The following is a 21,120-nucleotide window of genomic DNA, read 5'->3' on the forward strand; positions in this document are numbered from 1 at the left end:
TGTATGACCAAATCAATAAGCCTTGCCAAATTTCAGCTCAAGTGGATTCTCCATGTGAGTGCACCTTCCTGATTTAGTTCCTGACCAGATTTGGCAGTTGCAAAGCAACTATATTAAATCTTGGTCCAAATCTTCTCAAAGTTACCAGGATGAAAGTCCTTCTTTACCTAAACCTCTCAGACAAATTCATTTGGCCGAATCACTTTCCTGTTGATCACCAATGCTCATCCAAGTTTACTGCACTAAACTTTAGAGGTTGCTTACCATTTAACCAGAACACTTTTAACCGAGCTACCACCGCAGTTACAACTTACCTTGGAAGAACTTCATCACAGACATAGTTTGCAATCCTCTACAGTCCTCACTGTGCATTGTCCCGTGCTGACCGCGCAGCTGGCATGCTGTTTTACGCGCTCTGTTCACTGTGGCGCGTCCAGGACGCTGTTTGTGCTTCGGCACTTTCTCCTCTCATCGCCTTCGCGCGCGTGAGCATGTCCAGCGTCATCATCTCATCATCTCAGTTCCCCTGGACCCCTCTCCCCCTCCATCCACTTCCTCACCGACGCTCGCCGCTGAACGCCCACGGGAGCACAGTGCTCCGTTTGGCCCCGAGCTCGTTTCGTCCTCTTCCTCTGCTCTCCGGCGTCGTCTACCCCTTCGTGATCTCTGAATCAATGGCTCATCGTGTTCCCGTGCCCTCTCGTGCTCGCTGGCCGTGGCCAGAGCCTCGGCCGGACGTGCCCGGCGGCACCCGAGCCACGGCCACGCGTCCACGGCCTCCCCTCCTCGACCACGCCTATATATAGGCCTCCCCGTGGCCTCCCGAGCTCACAATCGCCCCTGCCTCACTCCTCTGACCCCGCCCCACCTCTTCCCCAAGCAACGGAGCCCCTCTGCTCTTCCTCCGTCCGCCATGGCCGCCGCGACCAACCTCTCAATTTTGGTCAACGCCGAGCCCGTCCACCCCTCACACCACTACCCTCATCTTACCCGTGCTCCTGCGAACCTCCACAGCCCTCACCTCCTCCGCCGGAGCACCATGGCCTCGGCTCCATCTTCACCGACGCCAGCCGTCCACCGCGGCCGAGGCCCTGCCTCCTCTAGCTCTCTCCGGCGCGCGTGAAGGGCTGAGGCGGATGCGCCTCCCCGCGCTGGTCATTCCGGTAGCTGGGGCGTCGCCGGAGTCGACCTGAACCACCCGGACGAGCATCGGCACCGGTGGCCCTCCTCTGCCCTGCGCGCGGCGTCGGGGAAAGAAGGAGTTGCGGGAGGAGGGAGTTGACCGCGCGTGGACCCCGCGGCCCCACGCGTCTGTGGCTCGGTAAGCCGGCCCCGCCTTTGCCACACTAGATAAGTGGAGGCGTAATCCACTGGATTACACTTCGCTTATCAAAAGCGTATTCCTCTTCTAGTTCAGCGCAGAAGGCGTTTTCACTTCTAGAAAATGGATTTCCTTCTAATACGCTTTCTGTTTTTTCTGTCCAGGCCCTGTTTGAAAATATTTTCATTACAGATAGGTCCCTGGCAGAAAACACTTCATAACTTTTTGATCCTAACTCCGAATGAGGTGATTCCAAAGCCCGCTTCTTCGTTTCGTCGAGCCCGTTCTGTTGGTATCATTTTTGCCATATGACAACATTCTGAAAATGTCCACTTTGCCCTTGCCCGTAAACAGCCCCTCCGAGAGAGAAGTGTTTCCGGCGAATCTTTCCGCGATCTTTCCGCACAACTTCCCGGTGTTTTCTTCATCCCCAGGCAAGCCACAACCACCATTTGCATGATAGCCATGCAGTAGCATTGGTTTTCAACTTGAATCTTTAATAACTGTATGCTTGTTTTGCAGCTGCTGTCGTTACTTCGGTTATGCTTAGGGATCGGTGGTTACCGTCATGCTTTGTTTTCTTGTACTCTATTATCATGAATTACTTGCTAGTATTACTTTCATATTGGTTGATAGTAGTACATGTTGGGTCGGTCTTGTTCTTCGGTGCATGACTAACGTCGGTTACCGAGTACCGTTAATATGCATTGTTCCTTGTTGTTAGTTGGTTATGTGTTTACTCCGTTATGTTATTGATGTGTTCTTGCATGGTACTTATTGTTGATGCTAATGGTCATGTCATGCTATGAGTAGTGTTGTACTGGTGATATTCATGCTCGTCATTATGCTATGCTCAGTGGATATGATTCATTGTTGATATGGTGGATAGTTATGTTGTACCCTCATGATTATGTTGATATCATGCTCATGCATTGTAATTGCATCATGTTATTTTATCATGGCTCAGCATATTTGCATTCAAGTTTAACCGGATTAAATTGAACTTAAACAACTGTTGGCTGAGTCATGGTGCCACCATATCGAGCTGACCAGTGCAACCACGCTTACCTTTATGGGAAGGTCCTAACTGGGTCTATTGTCGTGCCTCTCGCCAGTGCCTCCCACGCGGGAAGGTTATGGGCACGCGCTACCCTGATCAGGTAGGCGGACATAAGCCTTGTGTGCCCGTAGTTGTTGTAACCGGTTTGTCCCCGTTTGGGACCATTTTTGCCACGATGGTGGCCATTGGTGCCTTTGGTAGGCACGGGGCCACCCAGGACTTAGCCAAGTGAGGAGTGAGTCGGAGTGGCCGGGAGAGTGTCATGGCAATAGGACGGTTATTTCGGAACGCCGTTGGTCCACCCGAATGGGAGTGCGAGGCCATGGGTTCCGTGGTGTGGGTATAGTGTGCTAACCTCTGCAAAGTGTATACTAAATCTATCGATAGCCGTGCCCGCGGATAAGGACCCAGTTCGTGTCGGTCACACTATGGGTCAACGGTAATAATAATGATGTGTTTAATAACAACCCCGGTTCGATGATGAGATAAGTTGGTTATGTGATCCGTGAATGATCACCGTTTGGTTACGAGGTAACCCGTTGAGCCCAAAGTGGTTCCGTTTGTGACCCGTAGATCATCACCGTTTGGTTATGAGGTAACCCGTTGAGCCCAGAGTGGTTCCGTTTGTGATCCATGAATGATCACTGTTTGGTTACGAGGTAACCCGTTGAGCCCAGAGTGGTTCCGTTTGTGATCTGTGAATGATCACCGTGGTATCGAGGATACCGAGTTGTTGGATATTCATGATGTTGTGCGAGAATCATGGGTAAAGATCAAGCTCCTTGTGGTCATTTAATGATTACTACGGTATTGTTTATACCAAGCTTGATTTGATCCTGAGATGATTGTGTGATGTCCGAGGTTGGTAAGTGATGCATGTGATGGTTACGAGGTGACCCGAGCAGAATAAGTGGTGCATATAATGTCATCATGTTGCATGCTAGTATCGTCAGATTTATATGTTCATGCCATGCTCATATTGTTCTAGCTGTACCATGTTCATGTTGCTCTTGTCATGTGGCCCTGATGATATCATGTTAGTTCCTGCTTAACTTGTAATTGCCATGTTGTTGTTTGTCTTGAATGCTTCTGGTTATTGTGAGCTTGCAAGTACATTCAATGTATTGACCTACCGTGTCATGCTAGTTTGCGGGTCATGCCGGAATTGATTGCTTGTTTTCCGTTTTCTTTCATGCGAGCTAGGATAAGCGTTCCAGCCAGAGTCCCTGCGGAGTGGAGTTCACCACCGTCATCGTTGTTCCGCTGCTAGAAGTTTTTCCACTGCTTCGAGTTGTTCTGCTGCTTGCATAGAGCAACTGAGGATGGCGTAGTGTCGCCGTGCCGATGTTATTCATTGTAATATCGGAGACCTTGTATTCATATTCGTGTAATAATAGAGAGATGATTTGTTCTATGCTAAGCAGTGCCTTATTCCAGAAGACTTCTCCTCGATCTCTAGGCTGGAATACGGGGCGTTCCGGTTTCTCTGAGCCGGGGTGCCACGTCCTACGGCCAGGGCCTTTGGCGGTAGGGTCTTACCGCCATGAGGCCTGGCGGTAGGGTGTGCAACCCTACCGCTTGTTTGGTGGCAGTTTTGGTCACAGGAGGCAGGCGTGCGGGGGGAGGCCCCTTACTGCCAGAGGGTGTGGCGGTAGGCTGTACAAACCTACCGCCGTGGGTCCTGGCGGTAGGGGAGGCCCTAGTACATTTTTTGCACCTCCTAACTTCTCTTGTCTTCAGTTTTTTGCACATAACATTTCAATACTTATAAACATGAAGCATATGTATCGCATAGCAAGCACACATCCACAAATCCACAAATAAGAAAGTTGGTTACATAGCAAGCACACATCCACAAATGTTTCACGAAGTTTTACATAGCAAATTCAACAAATACGAAACAGTTTCACGAGCAAATGGTTCACGAAGCAAACATGAAAATTTCTAGTTCAACGGCACGGCACGGCAGCAACTTCAATCCCTCCTTCCCCTCTTCGCGGTCTGGTCCTCGTTGTTCTTTGATCGCTTCTCGGCCGCCTTCTTGTTGCGGTGAGTTGGACGCGCTTTCTGGAACGGGGATGGACTCTTCCAATCCTTCTTCAGCACATTCCTCTTCTCACGCTGGGTTGTCTGAGTTGCTGGAAGTCCGTCGTCATCATCGTACTCCTCCTCCTCATCGTCCTCTTCCTCTTCTTCACCATGTTCTTCTTCTGCTCCCTCTTCCTCGCCCTCTTCTTCATCTTCCTCTTCATCATCATCGTCCACGCCATCCTCCTCGTCATCTTGAACCGCCATAGACGATGAGGCGGCCTGGCTCGATGAAGCGAGGTTACGCATCGGTGCTGCAGGAGCAATCACATCAGTGGAGGAGGTGGCACACCCAAGCAGGCCCACAAGCTTGCGACATTTTTTGACGAACTTCTGCAATGAGAACAAAACAATAAGCACAATATGGATCAACTTTATTGTTAAAAACGAAAATGAACTTAAGTAAATGAACTCCATGTTACCTTCACCGTTCCCCTCAACTTGTTCTCACTAGCTCGAGTCCCGGGGATAGAACTAAGTGCATCAGAGGCATCAAAAAGGCTTTTGTTCAGCTCCGAAGACTGCAATGTAATAAAATGAGTCACTAGCACTAAAGTTGATTTCATCCAACCGTCGGTTGAAACCAGATAAAAACAACTTACCACTCTGTTCATGATGGGTCCATACTCCCTAAATCCGCATTGTAGCTCTCTGATGTTGTCATTGTAGGCTTCATTCTCGGAGTCGTCGTCGTACAGATCTTCGGCATCTGTTGTCGTCCACTGTGGCCTTAGGCGCACACGATGCTTGATGCCATCGTCGTACCATAGCAGGTGATCCACATACTCCTCCCAGTCAATCACTTTTCTCTCCACATCTTTGCGAGTTTTCCACTGGTTCCATTCAGTCACGTATTTGGCATGTTGCTCTCCCCAATCAGTGATAGACTGATTCTTCTTCCTGCTCATCCTGCAAAGCATAAGAAAGAATGTAAAACACCATTAGGAAGAATGTAAAACATCAAAACGAAAGTTGGTAACGATGAGAATGGGTGGCGGTACTCACAAGTGCAGGTCGTAGCCACCGGTATCTTTGACGATGTCGGCTGGTGGTGTACGTTGCGCCTTACCAAATTGTGCGGCAACGCACTGTGGCAAGTGGTACTCGGTAGCATAGAGACAAATCATGGGCACGATGCACCGCCAGAGAAGCCTGTGTTGTATGCACATCGCGTTCAGCTCGAACCCCCACTCTCTGTCGTTAGCATACGGCCGCCAGTTAACCTAGTACCAAAAGTGGTAGGCGCAAGTGAAAGTGTTGTCGACCACATTCAAAATTTAGTTCTTATACCTGGAAAGGCGTCAGAGCATCAAGCTCGTTACTGAAGATCTTGTACAAGGCCTTGGATTCACCCGAGATTGTACCCACCATGTCCCAAGCGTATGCGACAGTCGGGTATCGAGCATCGTCGCCATCTTCGCCATAGTCAGTCCATGTACGCGCTCTAAGCTTCTCCAGACGCCCCACCGGGATTCGCTCCCACATCCAAATGGAGAGGCCCCATACACATCCACACATACCGGACGAAGATTCCATCCTCTGGGTTGTGTCGTCAAGCTACAAAACAAGTATAGATGATAATATGACAAAATCCAAAGCAGCACACGTCCATGATATTTGAAACAATGTGATATTCACTTACCGAACTGTATAGGTAGGCGAGCCGGCGTCCCCCAGTTGTACCCCGCATCCTAGTCCGCCAGGAAGTCGAGATACATCCAGAGGGCAGTGTCCCCGGAGCAGTCTGGAAACACTACCTCCATGAGAAGATACCACAGGTAGGCCCTGGCGTACTGCTCCAACACCCGGGGTTTGGCACCTTCTGGGCACTTGCTCTGGTACTTCAGGAGCCAGGACAGCGGGATGCCAGAAGTCAGGTTCTTCTTATCTGGGGGGCAGTCGCCGATGAGGGCGATAACCCTATCGTGCCAGTTCTTCCTCTCCACTCGTCCTGTGAGAGCATGACCCTCGAGCGGTAGGCCCGTAATCATCCCCCAGTCCTCGAGTGTAACCATCATCTCCCCACATGGAATATGGAAGCTGTGCGTCTCTGGCCGCCACCGATCGATCAAAGCCGTGAGAGCTGAGTGGACGAGCGTCGGCGGCTTGTGCTTGAACTACAGGACGAAACCCAGCAGTCGGGCTCTCCTGTAGAACCGCGCATACCGCTCGTCGTACTCCATCTTCACGGTCATCCCGTGACCCCTCATCCACAGTGGCGGGAGCATCTGTCGAAATGAAGACCCAAAAAAATAGTAACTTTTTTTCATCGATTCAAAATATTTGGTTTAAAAAAGGTAATTACCACTCTGTTCTCAATGAAACGGGCACGATGGCCCTTGTCGAATGTAGGGTCAAGCATTGTATACTTGATGCCAATGTCATCCGCAAGAGGTGGCCTCCTAAAAAATTGCATAAACATAAGCATAAGCATATCAAAAGAATTATTAACATGAACTAGGGTTCATCATGAACTAGGGGACATATAGATGCATAACAAAGGTTCATCAAGGTTCAAATGCATCATATCGTATCATATTTCTCCAACAACATCCAACATGCATCATGTCATATTTTCTTCAAAAACAAAAAACATGAACTAGGGTTCATCTTGAGGGGTTCACCATTTTTACCCCGACAAAATCCAGTATTTGCATCATATAGCATCCACTATATGCAACAAATATCTCCAATATTCATCATATAATAAAAAATTTGATAACAAAAAAAGTATGAACTAGGTTCATCTTGAGGATTCAACACTTTTTCTCCAACTACATCCACTACTTGCATCGTAGCATATGAACATGCATCATCATATCACAACAAATGCCTCCAACATGCATCATATCAAAAAAATACCTTCAAATCAAATATGAACTAGGGTTCATCTTCACACAACCATACCAACTAGTGAATAGAGTTCATATCTAACACAATATAACATCTAGAATCAATCAAAATCAATCCTAGGGTTAAAAAAATTGGGCCATTCGCATTTCTATCCCTAACTCGAACCACCTAATCAGATTTTCCCTTAATTTCAAAGCCTGCTCAAATTTTCCCCTCCACCGTTAGGTGCTCTTACAGAAATGCACTTCTGCGCCGTTACCGTCTGGTCAACGGGCTTTGACCGTCTTGAAAAAAATAGCAAAAAAAACTAAAATTTTGTGGGATCGAAGATACTCATGTGCGCAAGGTGCGTGCAAATTTTCTTCCTATTTGGACATTCCAGGAGCTCGTGGCAAGGAAAAGCAGTTAATCTGTATACTTCTGAACAGTAAATTTGAAATAAAATAGCAAGAAAATTCAAAAAAATGAGTTTTTTTGGCATCAAAGAGGCTTAGGTGCACAAGGTACTCATTCGTGCACACAAGAGTAATGAGTGATTTGAATCAAATAATGCGGTGTGATTTTCAAAAAGGGAGTTATTTGAATTGAATAATGCGACGAATCGGAAGCTATTTGACTCAAACCAATTGGAGGGATCGGGGGAGCTTACTTTTCTCTCTTCGGGGCCATCTCGATCCGCAAAAAAGATGAAGAAACGAAGAAGATCGGAGGGGGAGATGGAGGAGATGAGAGAAGGGCGAGAGAGGCAGTTCCTCTCTGTTCTTGGGGGTTGGGGTGGGTGGGTGTGGGGGGAGAAGGGGGTGGGGTGTGCGGCCGCACCAAATACCTATTCGCACCCTACCGCCAGGGTCCCTGGCGGTAGGATCAGACAACCTACCGCCACGACCTACGGCGGTAGGGTGCGACGGAGGGGGGACGGCGGCAGTTTGTGTGCTGACGTGGACAAGTTTGCTACCGCCGAGCCACTTGGCGGTAGCCTATGTATCCCTACCGCCGAGCCCTTTGGCGGTAGCAAAAAGGGTCAGATGTCGAAAAAATTTGAAACAGGGGTCAGATCCCCAATTTATACCACAAAAGGGTCAAAACACGAAATTTTGCCTCCAGGAGGGGGAAGAGGAGGAGCTAGCCTTCATAACACCCCCCAACCCCCTCTTTTCCCTCCGTTGTGGCCTAGGCTTCACTTTTTTATCGCTTAAGCGCGCGTAGCGCTTGCTTAACCAACGCGCTCAACGCTAAAATCTGCGCCTACGGCAGAAGCGAAGCGTTTAGCTGTCGCTCAGCGCTTAAGCACCGCCTAAAAACGCTTTCTTGAACACTGAGATTTTGCAGCCAGAATTTAGCGAACTAAGACAATTTTCGGTCAGAATGATCTTCCCAAGTTCCTTAGTCTACACTGAATGTTCTAGTCCCTTGTTGTTAAATCGATCTGTATAAATCAAGTGGTAGCTGAAAACTACTTGTTGTAAAATCAACTTAATTTTATTGTAAAATCAAGCAGTATCTAGAAGGATGTATCTAGAAGGATACATAAGTACTTGTTGGAGATAGGAAGGAGAAAAAATGAAATCATCTGATTCAGTATAGCACTGTTGTGGGATCCAGACTTTTGAAGCCTGAATTTGTCATTGTCTCACGTGTACCTAGCAGAGCATATATGTCCATAGTAATGATTCAAGCGTACTAATGATTCCGAAGTAGTAAAGCTGCAAGTAAGCTATCATTAGTCCATAGTATTTGTGACTCCCATGGTCCCACCAAACATCGGCCCATGAATTTAACACAAAGTCTGCAATGTAATACCACCAAAGTCAGGTGCCAAAAGAAGCAGATACCAAAAAAGTCCTTCACTGCTCCACAGATATTAACCTATGTTGCGAACCTCCACCATTATGAAAGGGTCCTCAAAGGAGTAATCAGTTCCTTTCTTGAAGCTCCAGGGCTTGCCTCCTTCAGGACCTGTGCTCCCGAGAAGCACCATTTGGCAGGATCTACTGGCCATTTTGTTAGAAGCTTTCTCCAATTTAGAAGTCGCCTCATCCATCGAGAATGACGTGAAGCTCGGGTTAGCCATGGAGATGGATGCAGTCCTCAGTTCCCTCGCGCTCTGGAAGAAGAACTTGAGGAAGGCAACCTCCCCGAGCTTCCCTCGGACTCTGTAAGAGAACACCTTGATGCATGACTTGATGCATTCAGTGGGCTTGGCCAGCTTCAAAAGTTGAGGTTCAGCCTGGCACCGCCAGCTTCATAATCACATTTTTCATACTGCAAGAAAAAAACACTTAAATCACTCACAGTTCAGCTTCAATGAATCATGTTGAGTATATAATGTTGATACACACAATGCAAAAAACTGTAGTTAGCAATGTGTTGGTTTGTCATGTGTAAATTCCATAAATCCGGAACGAGCACTACAAGCCACTTACAACATCAACAGCACGAATATTGCCAAGTAGTACGATATATGACCACGGTGAGAGACACTATAACAAGAGGTTAAGAAGCAAAGCAATCGACATCATGAGAACTGCATAGTACATTATCTGCAATTAATCAATCAGAAGCTGAAAACACACCATCTGCTGTGAAGAAAATGTGCTGCTGCAAACATTCTACACATAAGAAGACACAGTGGAATTCGGTATAAATGTAAGCAAAACATGAAATGGAAAAAATACCGTAATGTGCAGTGCCTTCAAATTGGGAAAGCAGCCGAGGAAGGAGAGAACCATCTTGGCATCGGTGTGGTTTCCGAAACGCACGCTTGTGCTCGCCTTCATCCCGGCCTGCATGAATGAACCCAAATTAACAAACAAAAAAATCAAACATTTAGTCAGAGACTGCAGGAGATGTATGTAGCATAAACATGGTGTCTCGGATCTCTAGGATGGTGCTCCCTGGCTCCAAGATTCCTAATGCGTGCAGTCTGGGAGCATCGCCAATCCTCACCATGGTGGACAAGCCACCGGCATTGCTCCGAAAACCCTCCAGGATGAGCCACTCGAGGCGAGGAGTCTTCACCACCGCGATATCCTCAAGAACAGAGCCACAAATTTGGACGCACCGGAGGCTGTGGCTAACGAGGCGAAGGTGCAGCCCCTTGTTGCATCCATGGATGTTGAAGGTCTCCAGGACGGGGCTCTTGGCATCGACGAAGTCAATGTCCCCGTCCTCCATGATGACGCTGCAGCCTGCAGATGCCGAGCTCACGGAGTTGGGCCAAATTCCTACACGGCCAGCTTGTATGCGGGCCTACCATGAGTCACTCACTTACTATTTGTCGCTTTTGTTATTACAACTTTTACAGTAGTTGGCATTTTTTTGGAGCCGTTCGTTTGTCTCGATCTAACGGCGCATACATACGTAGTACTCGAAAGTACGCGGATGAAAGTACTCGAAAGTACTATTAGTCTAGGGGCATTTTAGTCCTAGGAAATATATGACAAGGTGGGGCCCTCTCGTCCAATGCAAAAACGATGCCCCTCTCCTCCAATGCAAAACCGCCGCCCCTCTCCTCCAATACAAAACTGCCGCCCCTCTCCTCCAATGCAAAGCCGCCGCCGTGCTCCTTCCCCTCTTCCATCACCATTGCAACCGCGGCCATCTCCTAGCCTTCTCCTCCTTCTCGCGGCCGCAACTTTGCTCTTCTCATCTTCCACATCCACCCCCCTCTTCCATCCACGCAAGATACTCGATGGAGCAGCAGATCGAGCACATCGGCGGCGGCGAGAACGCCGACTTCGTGGAGATCGCCGGCGGCGAGAACGCCGACTTCATGGAGATCGCCGGCGGCGACCAGGTCAAGATGGCCAGGTTGACGGAGATCCGTTCTTGGTTTCACAACATATTGCAAATGAACTGGACGGCAATGGCCACTTTGAAGCAAATGACGAGGAGGGAGAGGGCAAAGCTTTTCCCCCCACCCGCACAACCGATGCACAAGGTCGAGATCCTCCTCTGGGCGATGGAGCAGGCCGATTCGTCCAGCCCGTGGACCAGGTGGAGGTGGTGGGCGTTCAGATCCAGGGTAGAGCATCCACTGGATCAGGAACCCATGGTGCACGAGGTGTCGTTGCAAATTGTGGAGCCTCCAACCGAGTCGGAGATGACTCCGAAGCGCAAGAGGAGGAGGACAGTGGTCGCGACATCGCTTCCCCGCCGTTCTCCACGCTTCCCTCGCCGCTCTCCTCGTCTGAACGGTGGCCATAGCTATGTTTAGGGTAAGATTGCTGAATTTCATTCATCATTTCTTGCCACTTGCTTAATTTGATTCTCTGCAATATGTTCTTGCTACCTGTGTACTTGAATCCGTAGCCTTTGGATGGCAGCTTAGTTTGATCGACGAGGCTGGAATGAGTCTAGGCATATAGCATTGCTATGTTTACTTGCTATGTTTTGATGTGCTAGAGTGGTATCCATGATAGGAAATTTTGTCTGCCACCTCAAGAGTTGTGTCCAAATTACGTGATGCAATCTGTGTAAATTGAACTTGCAATATTTTGGCTGCAAGAAGTGCCTCCAGACAAGTTCAGTACACAGTTTAGAGTGATAGACTCTGGGTTCACACTGAAATATTTCAATACTGCAAGTTTAGTAGATAGTTGTAGGCATTAAAATATTTCAGTACTGACCGGTTCACACTGAAATATTTGTGTAGTGCAATTGCAGTACACACGGGTACACACTGAAAAATTTCAGTAGTGCAATGCAATTTCACTACACACGGGTAGACACTGAAATATTTTAGTACTGCAGTTTCAGTACACGCACGCAACCCCTGAAATATTTCGGTGTAGCAGTTTTAGTACACGCGCGTAGCCACTGAAATATTTCGGTGGTGTTGTTTCAGTACAAGCACGTAGCCTCTGAAATATTTCGGTGGTGCACTTTCAGTACACGCACGTACCCACTGAAATATTTCAGTGGTTCACTTTCAGTACACGCACGTACGAAATGAAATATTTCAGTGGTGCTGTTCCAGTACACGCATGTAGCAACTGAAATATTTCAGTGGTGCTGTTTCAGTACACACACGTAGCCACTGAAATATTTCAGTAATGCACTTTCAGTACAGAGATGTAGACACTGAAATATTTCAGTAGTGCCCTGTCGGTGATCTTGCATCCAAATATTTAGGGCTTCCTAATGATTCAGCAAAAAAATAGACATAAGCAGTGAATAATTTTTGTAGGGATGTTGGCTTACTCATGTTGCCGTGTTGTACAACCTTTTGCTTCACTTCCTGTAAGTGCTTCTTGCATGTGCTATGGCCTACATGATGTTTACTCTCATCACAGCAGTGATTTTGCATCTTGCAAAGGTCTTATTAATTCAACATTGACTTCTATGAACTTTGTATTCAAATTCATATCCTCCTACAGTTGTTGTGACAGATTTCCTTGGCATCTTCAAATTACCGTACTGTCATTTTTCCAATACCAACTGTATTCAATCTGAAACTTTCAGTTACTTATATGCTACAGGCGGAATCATGGATAGGTTGCTGAAGATGTTGCGCCTCACAATAAAAGTCCCTTGCTCAACCTCAACATCACAAGATTTTTTGCATTTCTAGTTGTCTCGGTATTTCATGTGATGTATTTGAATACCAGAAGTTGTTATGCATTACAAGTTCAATCTGATAATCGTAGTACCTGCAGTCTGTGTGTTATCTATTTTGTATGTGTGGGATCAAAATCTAATACGGTTCTGATTCCTGTTTTCATGGCCTTGATGCTAAGTTAAGTACATGCTCGTGAGAGTGATCGGAGGGAAGGGTGGCGCTGGTGGGAAATATTTTAGGGTTTTATCATCGTGATAACCCTAGAAAATTAATAAAAACGTCGAAAATCAATGGAACTAGTCATGGATGCTTCTCATGTTGGTACAAGGGTGAAGAAAGAATATAGGTCCATTTGAAGCAAGTCGAGAAAAACCCGTCCTTCCACACGGACCCTTACCTCCTACGGGAACGGCCGCCGGTGAAGGATCCACAACGTGCGCTTCTCACGTCACCTCTGAGAAGTATTTTAAGCATTTAATCGTATTAGAAAATCCATACAAATGCCGACAACCTTACCAAACTAGTCATGCTTCCTTCTCATGTTGATACAAAGAAGTGGAAAAATTTTGGGTCCATTTACATCATGTCCGGCAAGTATTTTAAGCAGTATAAATTCAAAAAAATAAAAAAAATATAAAACTTTGGAAACCTAGCTTTGAACAAAGGTGATTTTCTCCACCACCTCCAAATCAGCCAAATTTTCTATGACATGATGACCCATATGTGCGAAACATGTCTATGAAATAAAATTTGGAAAAAATATTTTACAATGCCCCCTTGCGGTATAGACCAATGTTATGATCAGTCAGTCTAGAGGGCAGTATAAATTCGAACAAAATTCAAAAAATATAAAACCTTGGAAACCTAGTTTTGTTTGTGCAAGAGATCATGTGTGCCAAATTTTGGGTGATTTGGAGGTGGTCAAAAAAATCATCGCATTCCGGAGGGACCATTTGGTCTAAGTTAAGCCATTTTTTGAACAAAGGTGATTTTTTCCACCACCTCCAAATCACCCAATTTTTCGTTTACACGGTGACCCACATGTGCCAAACATATCTATGAAAGATAATTTGGAAAAAATATATTTTACAATGCCCCCTAGAGGTATAGACCGATGTTTTGATCAGTCAGTCTAGAGGGCAGTATAAATTCAAAAAAAATCAAAAAAATATAAAACCTTTGAAACCTAGCTTTGTTTGTGCAAGAGATCATGTGTGCCAAATTTTGGGTGATTTGGAGGTGGTCGAAATAATCACCGCATTTCGGAGGGACCATAACTTAAGCCATTTTTTGAACAAAGGTGATTTTTTCCACCACCTCCAAATCACCCACATTATCTTTTACACGCTGACCCACATGTGCCAAACATATCTATGAAAGAAAATTTTGAAAAAAAGATTTTACAATGCCCCCTTGAGGTATAGACCGATGTTATGATCAGTCAGTCTAGAGGGCAGTATAAATTCAAAAAAATATAAAACCTTGGAAACCTAGCTTTGTTTGTGCAAGAGATCATGTATGCCAAATTTTGGGTGATTTGGAGGTGGTCGAAAAAATCACCGCATTCCGAAGGGACCATTTGGTCTTTTAACTTAAGCCATTTTTTGAACAAAGGTGATTTTTTCCACCACCTCCAAATCACCCTAATTTTCTTTTACACGGTGACCCACATGTGCCAAACATGTGTATGAAAGAAAATTTAGAAAAAAATATTTTACAATGCCCCCTAGAGGTATAGACCGATGTTTTGATCAGTCAGTCTAGAGGGCAGTATAAATTCAAAAAAATTCAAAAAATATAAAACCTTGGAAACCTAGCTTTGTTTGTGCAATAGATCATGTGTGCCAAAATTTGGGTGATTTGGAGGTGGTCGAAAAAATCACCGCATTCCGGAGGGACCATTTGGTCTACTTAAGCCTTTTTTGAACAAAGGTGATTTTTTCCACCACCTCCAAATCACCCATTTTTTCTATGACATGGTGAACCACATGTGCCAAACATGTCTATGAAAGAAAATTTGGAAAAAATATATTTTACAGTGCCCCCTAGAGGTATAGACCGATGTTTTGATCAGTCAGTCTAGAGGGGGCAGTATAAATTCAAACAAAATCAAAAAAATATAAAACCTTGGAAACCTAGCTTTGTTTGTGCAAGAGATCATGTGTGCCAAAATTTGGGTGATTTGGAGGTGGTCGAAAAAATCCCCAATGATCCAACTAGGCTTGGTGTGTCAACTAGGTCCACCATAAGACAAACAAAGTGTAATGCATCATGTGCCCCCTCCTTTCGATGTGTGGCTAGGGGGTAGACCATGGAGGCGATGTTTCTTTTTGCTTCGAAATTGCAGAAGGATTATAAATGTTGGACAAATTAAAAACCATTGTGAATGCATTATTGATTTTCTCATGGGAGATCATGAAATAAAGTTGGCATCATTTGTGGATATTGTAAACACGGAGTTGCTCCAATACGCGCCCTTCCTTTGGGCTAACATGGCATCCTCTAAGAAGACACATGCTGGTTTGTTGACCTTTCGTGAATCAACACAAAATTTTTGGGGTAACAACTCATGGTCATGTTAGTCCTCCATGCCAAGTTTGAAGTATTCTTAGTAAAGTTTGCAACTAATGTCACATGGGGCCAGTTTTCAGGCATTTTCGATATAAATAAATCCCAATACATGGAGAAGTTGTCGAAACTGAGAACCATATTTCCGTGTTTGCTTGATTTGCTCATGGGAGGGCATGAAAAAAAGTTGGAATCATTTGTATGTGGTGTTAACATGGAGGTGCTCCCGGACTCGCCCTTCCGGGCTAGCCTGGCACCCTCCGAAAATGCCCGATGGTTTGTTCACATATCTTAAGTCAACCGAACTTTTTTGCGGTGACAATTCATGGCCATTGTACGCCTCCATGCCTAGTTTGAACCATTTTCGGCAATGATTGCAAGTGTTGTCACGTGCGGACACATTCGGGCATTTTCGTCCGAAAATGAAAAACTTCGCTAAACTAAAAACCATTTTGCATGCTTGCTTGCATTGGTCATGGCATGTATAGTTGTGAAACTTATTTGGAAAATGGACAAGGCCAATTTTGGAATTATATATCGTTCAAACTTGTTTCGAACCAAAAATCTAGTTCACCCTTATGAAATGTATTTTTTAGCACAACATAATGTTCTCTTTTTATCTTGATGATATATGTTAAAAGATCCCATAACTCACGCACGCCACCTCTCCCGAAATCTCGTGATTGCACCGCCTTCCTCCTAACCACACGTGGCATCGGGGCCTCCTACCACCACCACGACCGCTCCAATATAAGATCGGAGACGCCGGGCGTAAGCGCTTTTCGAAATCTCTGGACGCCGCCGCCGCCATCGTCAGCTTAGGGGTCAGAAGTGACTACTCTTTTCGCCCCCTCCTCCTCACGTCCCTCTCTCGAGCGAAAATGGTTAAGGAGATCAGCGCGGTACGTATTTGCACTATAGAATCTGTCAGATCTGAATTCAACAGCTAGCACTAATCTTTAAGACTGTACGTACTAGTAATGAGATTGATCTCGATTCGCAGTGTGGCATTTGTTTGGACACCAAGGGTTTGTGCCCCGGTGAGCATCGTATGAGGGAGTTTTGTACCGTCACCCTGCGCGCGGGATTTGCAAACAAGACAGTAAGATCCAGTCTGACATGACCCGTAGCAAATATCATGAGAAATTTAGTACTCCGCCCGATCCAAAATTAATGTGTTAGATTCATGTAGATACGCATGTATCTAGTCATGTTTTCTGCATAGATACATCCGTATGTACAAAAATTTGTCCACAAATTTTTGGACGGAGGCAGTAATATTGAACGAATATTGTACTCGGACCCTTTGTACTCAGTCAGTTGTTCGTAATGTTTACTGCAAAAAGAGTTATATTGCATGTTGATTTCTTAGATGATAAAATGGTTTTGTGTACGTGCATGTAAATTTAAATCTTCTATGGGGTTATATGATAATACTGCTAAGAAGTAGTGAACTATACTATGCTAGTCATCTATGATTGGACAAATTCTTTAGATTAACAGGCAGTTCATATATATTAACAATCGTACATATGCTACTCAGGTAATCCCTTGCTAGGACAGATACATTTTCACGCAGAAATTTGGAGTGCCCTTGGGAAAATATGGGAACTTTGAAGCAAGTTCAGTACCAATGAGGGGTTTGAATTCCCATGTGAGATTACCAATGACAATGAGTTGGCATACATTTCAGGGGAGTCTTGGAAGGAATTTGTTAGAGTTTACATGCTACATGTGGGTCAGGAGATTACGTTCAGTACTGACAATTCAGAAGTACCAAGTAGCGTTGTGACAACTGGGAATTTGCCTATCATACATCCGAGTAAGATACTTTTTTGCTCCTGCAAGTTTTATTACTCTAACTTTATCATATACCATATATAATAAATTAAATTGTATGTGCTATAATATTGTAGCATATTACCAATTGTCCAATGAGAAAAGAGATATTATTGACAATGTCACTGTAACTGAGGGGACAAGCTTAAACTGGAGAATGATGGAGTATGTCATACGCCAAGTGATGGACCTTGACAAGTTAGTGGAGCGTCATGATGCTGGAAACTATGATCAAGGAAGAGCATATGCATTCGTCCGTACGTTGACATGGTCAGATTGCAACAAGAACTTCTCGGTAACCATCTTTCTGTTCTTCATTTACTTTGTGTCATTTCAGTATGTTTTTAGCTTTGTTCCAAATTAATTGTTCTTCCTTTACTACATAACAATAAGTTGCCACGTGTTGATGTAACAAATATTGTTTTCAAACAGAAACTGCCTAATCGTGTTGTCCCCGAAGAAATGGAGGAATATGGTGCCATAACCATTGTTTGTCATCCACACAGTACTGTGTCAAGTACATACACCATTTCTGATATTGACGGTCGTGTCTGCGTCAACAAATGGAACGAGTTCATGAAGAAGGAAAAAATCTTGATGTTAGGACAGAAGGTGCTGATGTTGCTGTACCTGGGAGATCATGGGATTTATCTGTTTGTTTCCCATGTTCCTGATGTGCCTCTAGAGTAGTTTTGGCAAAACGTTGTGTGAGAAAATAAATTAAGGGATTTTCAAGTCATTGTTGTAATGGCGTACTTTATTTTTATATCACGGTACTCTTGTGTTCATGCACAACATAGTGGGCAAGAATTTAAATGGTCGTTTACGTTTTTCCATTCGATTGCCTTCATTGCAACTCGGTTTATTCATTATTTTTTAGCAATTTTAACATGCTCCGTCTTACCCCTTATTTTCTTACTCTTACCTGTCAAGTTAAAAGAGGGGTGGGGGCGGGGGGTGTAAGAGGTATCATGTTAGAACACCTCTTCTTATTAAGCTGTTATTACATGTGACCATGATAATTGCCTTGATACGATCACAAATATATTATTTCTTCACAATCAACATCACACACAACACCATTACACTAGCCGTCAATAGCTTCAGCATGAAAACAATTTGTCTCCCTAGTCCTAACATCGTATAAGCTTGGTGCTTCGTAATGGTTGCCACATTGCTCTGACTGTAATTTGTCCTGCCTCCAATGTTGCCACTCTTGGCACATGCATTCTTTTCACACTGTTTTTTTTGTGCGTTGTAGTTGTTCCCTTCTATCCTGTGCCGCAGCCATTGCATCAAGGGCATAAGCACCAACAAGGACACTTGTACCAACAAGATGATCCACGTACTCTAGTTCCCAGCGCCAGAAATCACATGGATCCTATGAATCAAGTGAACTCAAATCAAACCAGCACTAACGAAACAGTAGAAAAATTTACTCATGCAGTAAATGTCAACCCAAAGTGTAAAGGGATTGTACATCGTGGTGCTTGCACTTGTAGAACACCCAACCATCATGCTCTTCGGTACTGGAGAGATAGAATCTAACCGTTTCGCCAAAGTCAGGGCAAGGGATTAGGGGCACATCAACTGATCGGCCCCTCAGCGCGCACCTAATCGAGCTCGACGACGACATGGTTGATTTGGTGTCAGGCAACTGCGGCAATGACAGACGGTGGTCGTAATCCTTTGGGTAAGAGAAGAACTAGGGATTCCTCCGCTGGGCTGACAAACCCTAACACCAGGACCAGAGCATCGTGCTCCCTCTAAATAGGCTAACTAACAAATCTTCCAACCGACTAACCCACCCTAAAAGCACGGACGGACCATCCATGCGCATTACTTGTAAATATATCGTCAGATATCACGGGAGATATGTACCCTTCCATCGTACTACATATCCCTCCCATCTTTTCTTTCCGCATATCGCTCCTTCCTTAACCGCCCAGAAAGTTTTGGTGTCCAGAGGTAGCCTCGCCGGAATAATCTCCATCGCTCTGCGGAAGCCCACGCCGACGGCCGAGTAAAAAGAAAAAGGTATCATCCTCCACGTCTCCTCCCATCTCTTGAAATGTTCATACTTTTTTCCGTCTATTGGACCAAAAAGGAGGTTGTGATGAGATTAGAGATGCCATATTTGTGTGCAAGATCTTTGGTATTTGTTCCTGGCGGATTAGTTTTTCGTCGAAGGTACTATTTTGGTGCAAGATTGTGTGTGCTTGTCTTTACTTGGAGTAAAGGTCGTTATGAGATTAGATGTGATTGCAAGTTCACAGTAGTTCATAATACGATCTGGTTACGGAAATATTATGTTGGTGGAGCTAATTTTCTAGCCCTTTCTGCTATACTGGATTACTATGAATGATTTGCATAAGGTTGGAGTGAAGAATTTTATGCAAGAGCTTTGCGATTGGTTGTTAGGGGATCCTGATCATACGATCTAGTTATGGATATATTTTTTTGTCGTTGGATTTTCTTTACAAGACCTTTAGGCTATGTTCCATTAGTAGGAATGATTGGATGATGTTTGATTTAGCCACTTAGATGTGGCGTACAAAGACTTGTTCTCAATACTACAGTAAAGGAGGTGCTGTTGAAGGAGTTGCTGGATTATTTAGGACTGATTTGGATGAGGTTGTTCATACCAAATTAGGAATACGAATTTTAGGAGATTAGAGAGTTTGCTGGAAATTCATGACTCAGTTTGTCTCACACATACCATGCTATTCTATATTACGAGGTATTTAAATAAACCTATGTTTTAGTGAGAATCGGTATATTTTGACAATCTGGATCTCATTAATCGCATTCTACTATCTGGTGTTGTAGGCACCATGGATTCACATGTGCATGGCAATACGGAGTACGACAGGTTTTTGCGTGAAGCCCGCCTGGAGATCGACGCGAAGGTCCAACATGAACGTGATGAGATGGACAGGGCACTCAAACAAGAACGTACGTATGTCAATAGGATGCTTAAGGATGAGCGTGCTGATATGACTCAGAAGATTAAGCAGATGCGTGAAGAGATGGAAAAAAAGTTAAATCAGGACCACGAGGCCATGGAAAAGAAATTCCAGCTGGTGTACAAGGAGATGCAACTTAAATTGCAAAAGGACCGGAAGGTTGTCGACGGCCTTATACAGACAGAGCGTGTCAACATGGACGCGAATGTGTTGCAGGCACGTGCCAATATGGACATTAGGCGGCAACAGGAGCGCAAGGACATGGACTACAAGGCTATGGTGGAGCAGGTCATGATGGAAGGAAAGATGTTGGAAGACTGTGCGATGTTTCAATCCCACGTTCAATGCCACAACAGTCAACCGCAAGAGCATGTCTTCAGTACTCCCCCTTTGAGTACCTTGCAACGATGTTATTCAGTCACGATCACGACCGATATTGTGTATTAATAGTTTTTTTGTGAGTAACTTTGTGTAAGCTATTCATATGCAGTCCAAGAAGCGTTACGCGGCACAATCTCCAAACACTAAAGGCCTAGTGATGTCAGTGTCACCCGTTGAATGCCACAGTTCTCCACTCGAAGAACATGTCTTCAAGTCTCCCCCTGTAAGTACCTCGCACCCATGGTAAACATTCACATCCAACATTTTGTATGACCATATTTAATTCGTGTGTAACTCTATGTCGGCGAATCATACGTAGGCTAAGCATCCAGTGACGGAACAATCCCGAATCCTTGCAGATGAAGTTTACATCCCATATAATAATAACGTAACTTTGTCGCGATGTTGCTACGCACATCAAAAATTATTTATGAAACTTTGGTGATTGCAATGTATTAAATTTGACATGAGATACTCGTATGTA

At 44.9% G+C, this 21,120-nt stretch overlaps 1 pseudogene; it reads right to left on the minus strand.

Annotated features, from left to right (window-relative positions):
* Nucleotides 1–9,183: 9,183 nt before the first annotated feature.
* On the minus strand, nt 9,184–10,578 carry LOC109773391 (uncharacterized; annotated as a pseudogene).
* Nucleotides 10,579–21,120: the final 10,542 nt, after the last annotated feature.

Source organism: Aegilops tauschii, chromosome 7, assembly GCF_002575655.3.
Source record: "Aegilops tauschii subsp. strangulata cultivar AL8/78 chromosome 7, Aet v6.0, whole genome shotgun sequence".
In the NCBI taxonomy this organism is placed as follows: domain Eukaryota; kingdom Viridiplantae; phylum Streptophyta; class Magnoliopsida; order Poales; family Poaceae; genus Aegilops; species Aegilops tauschii.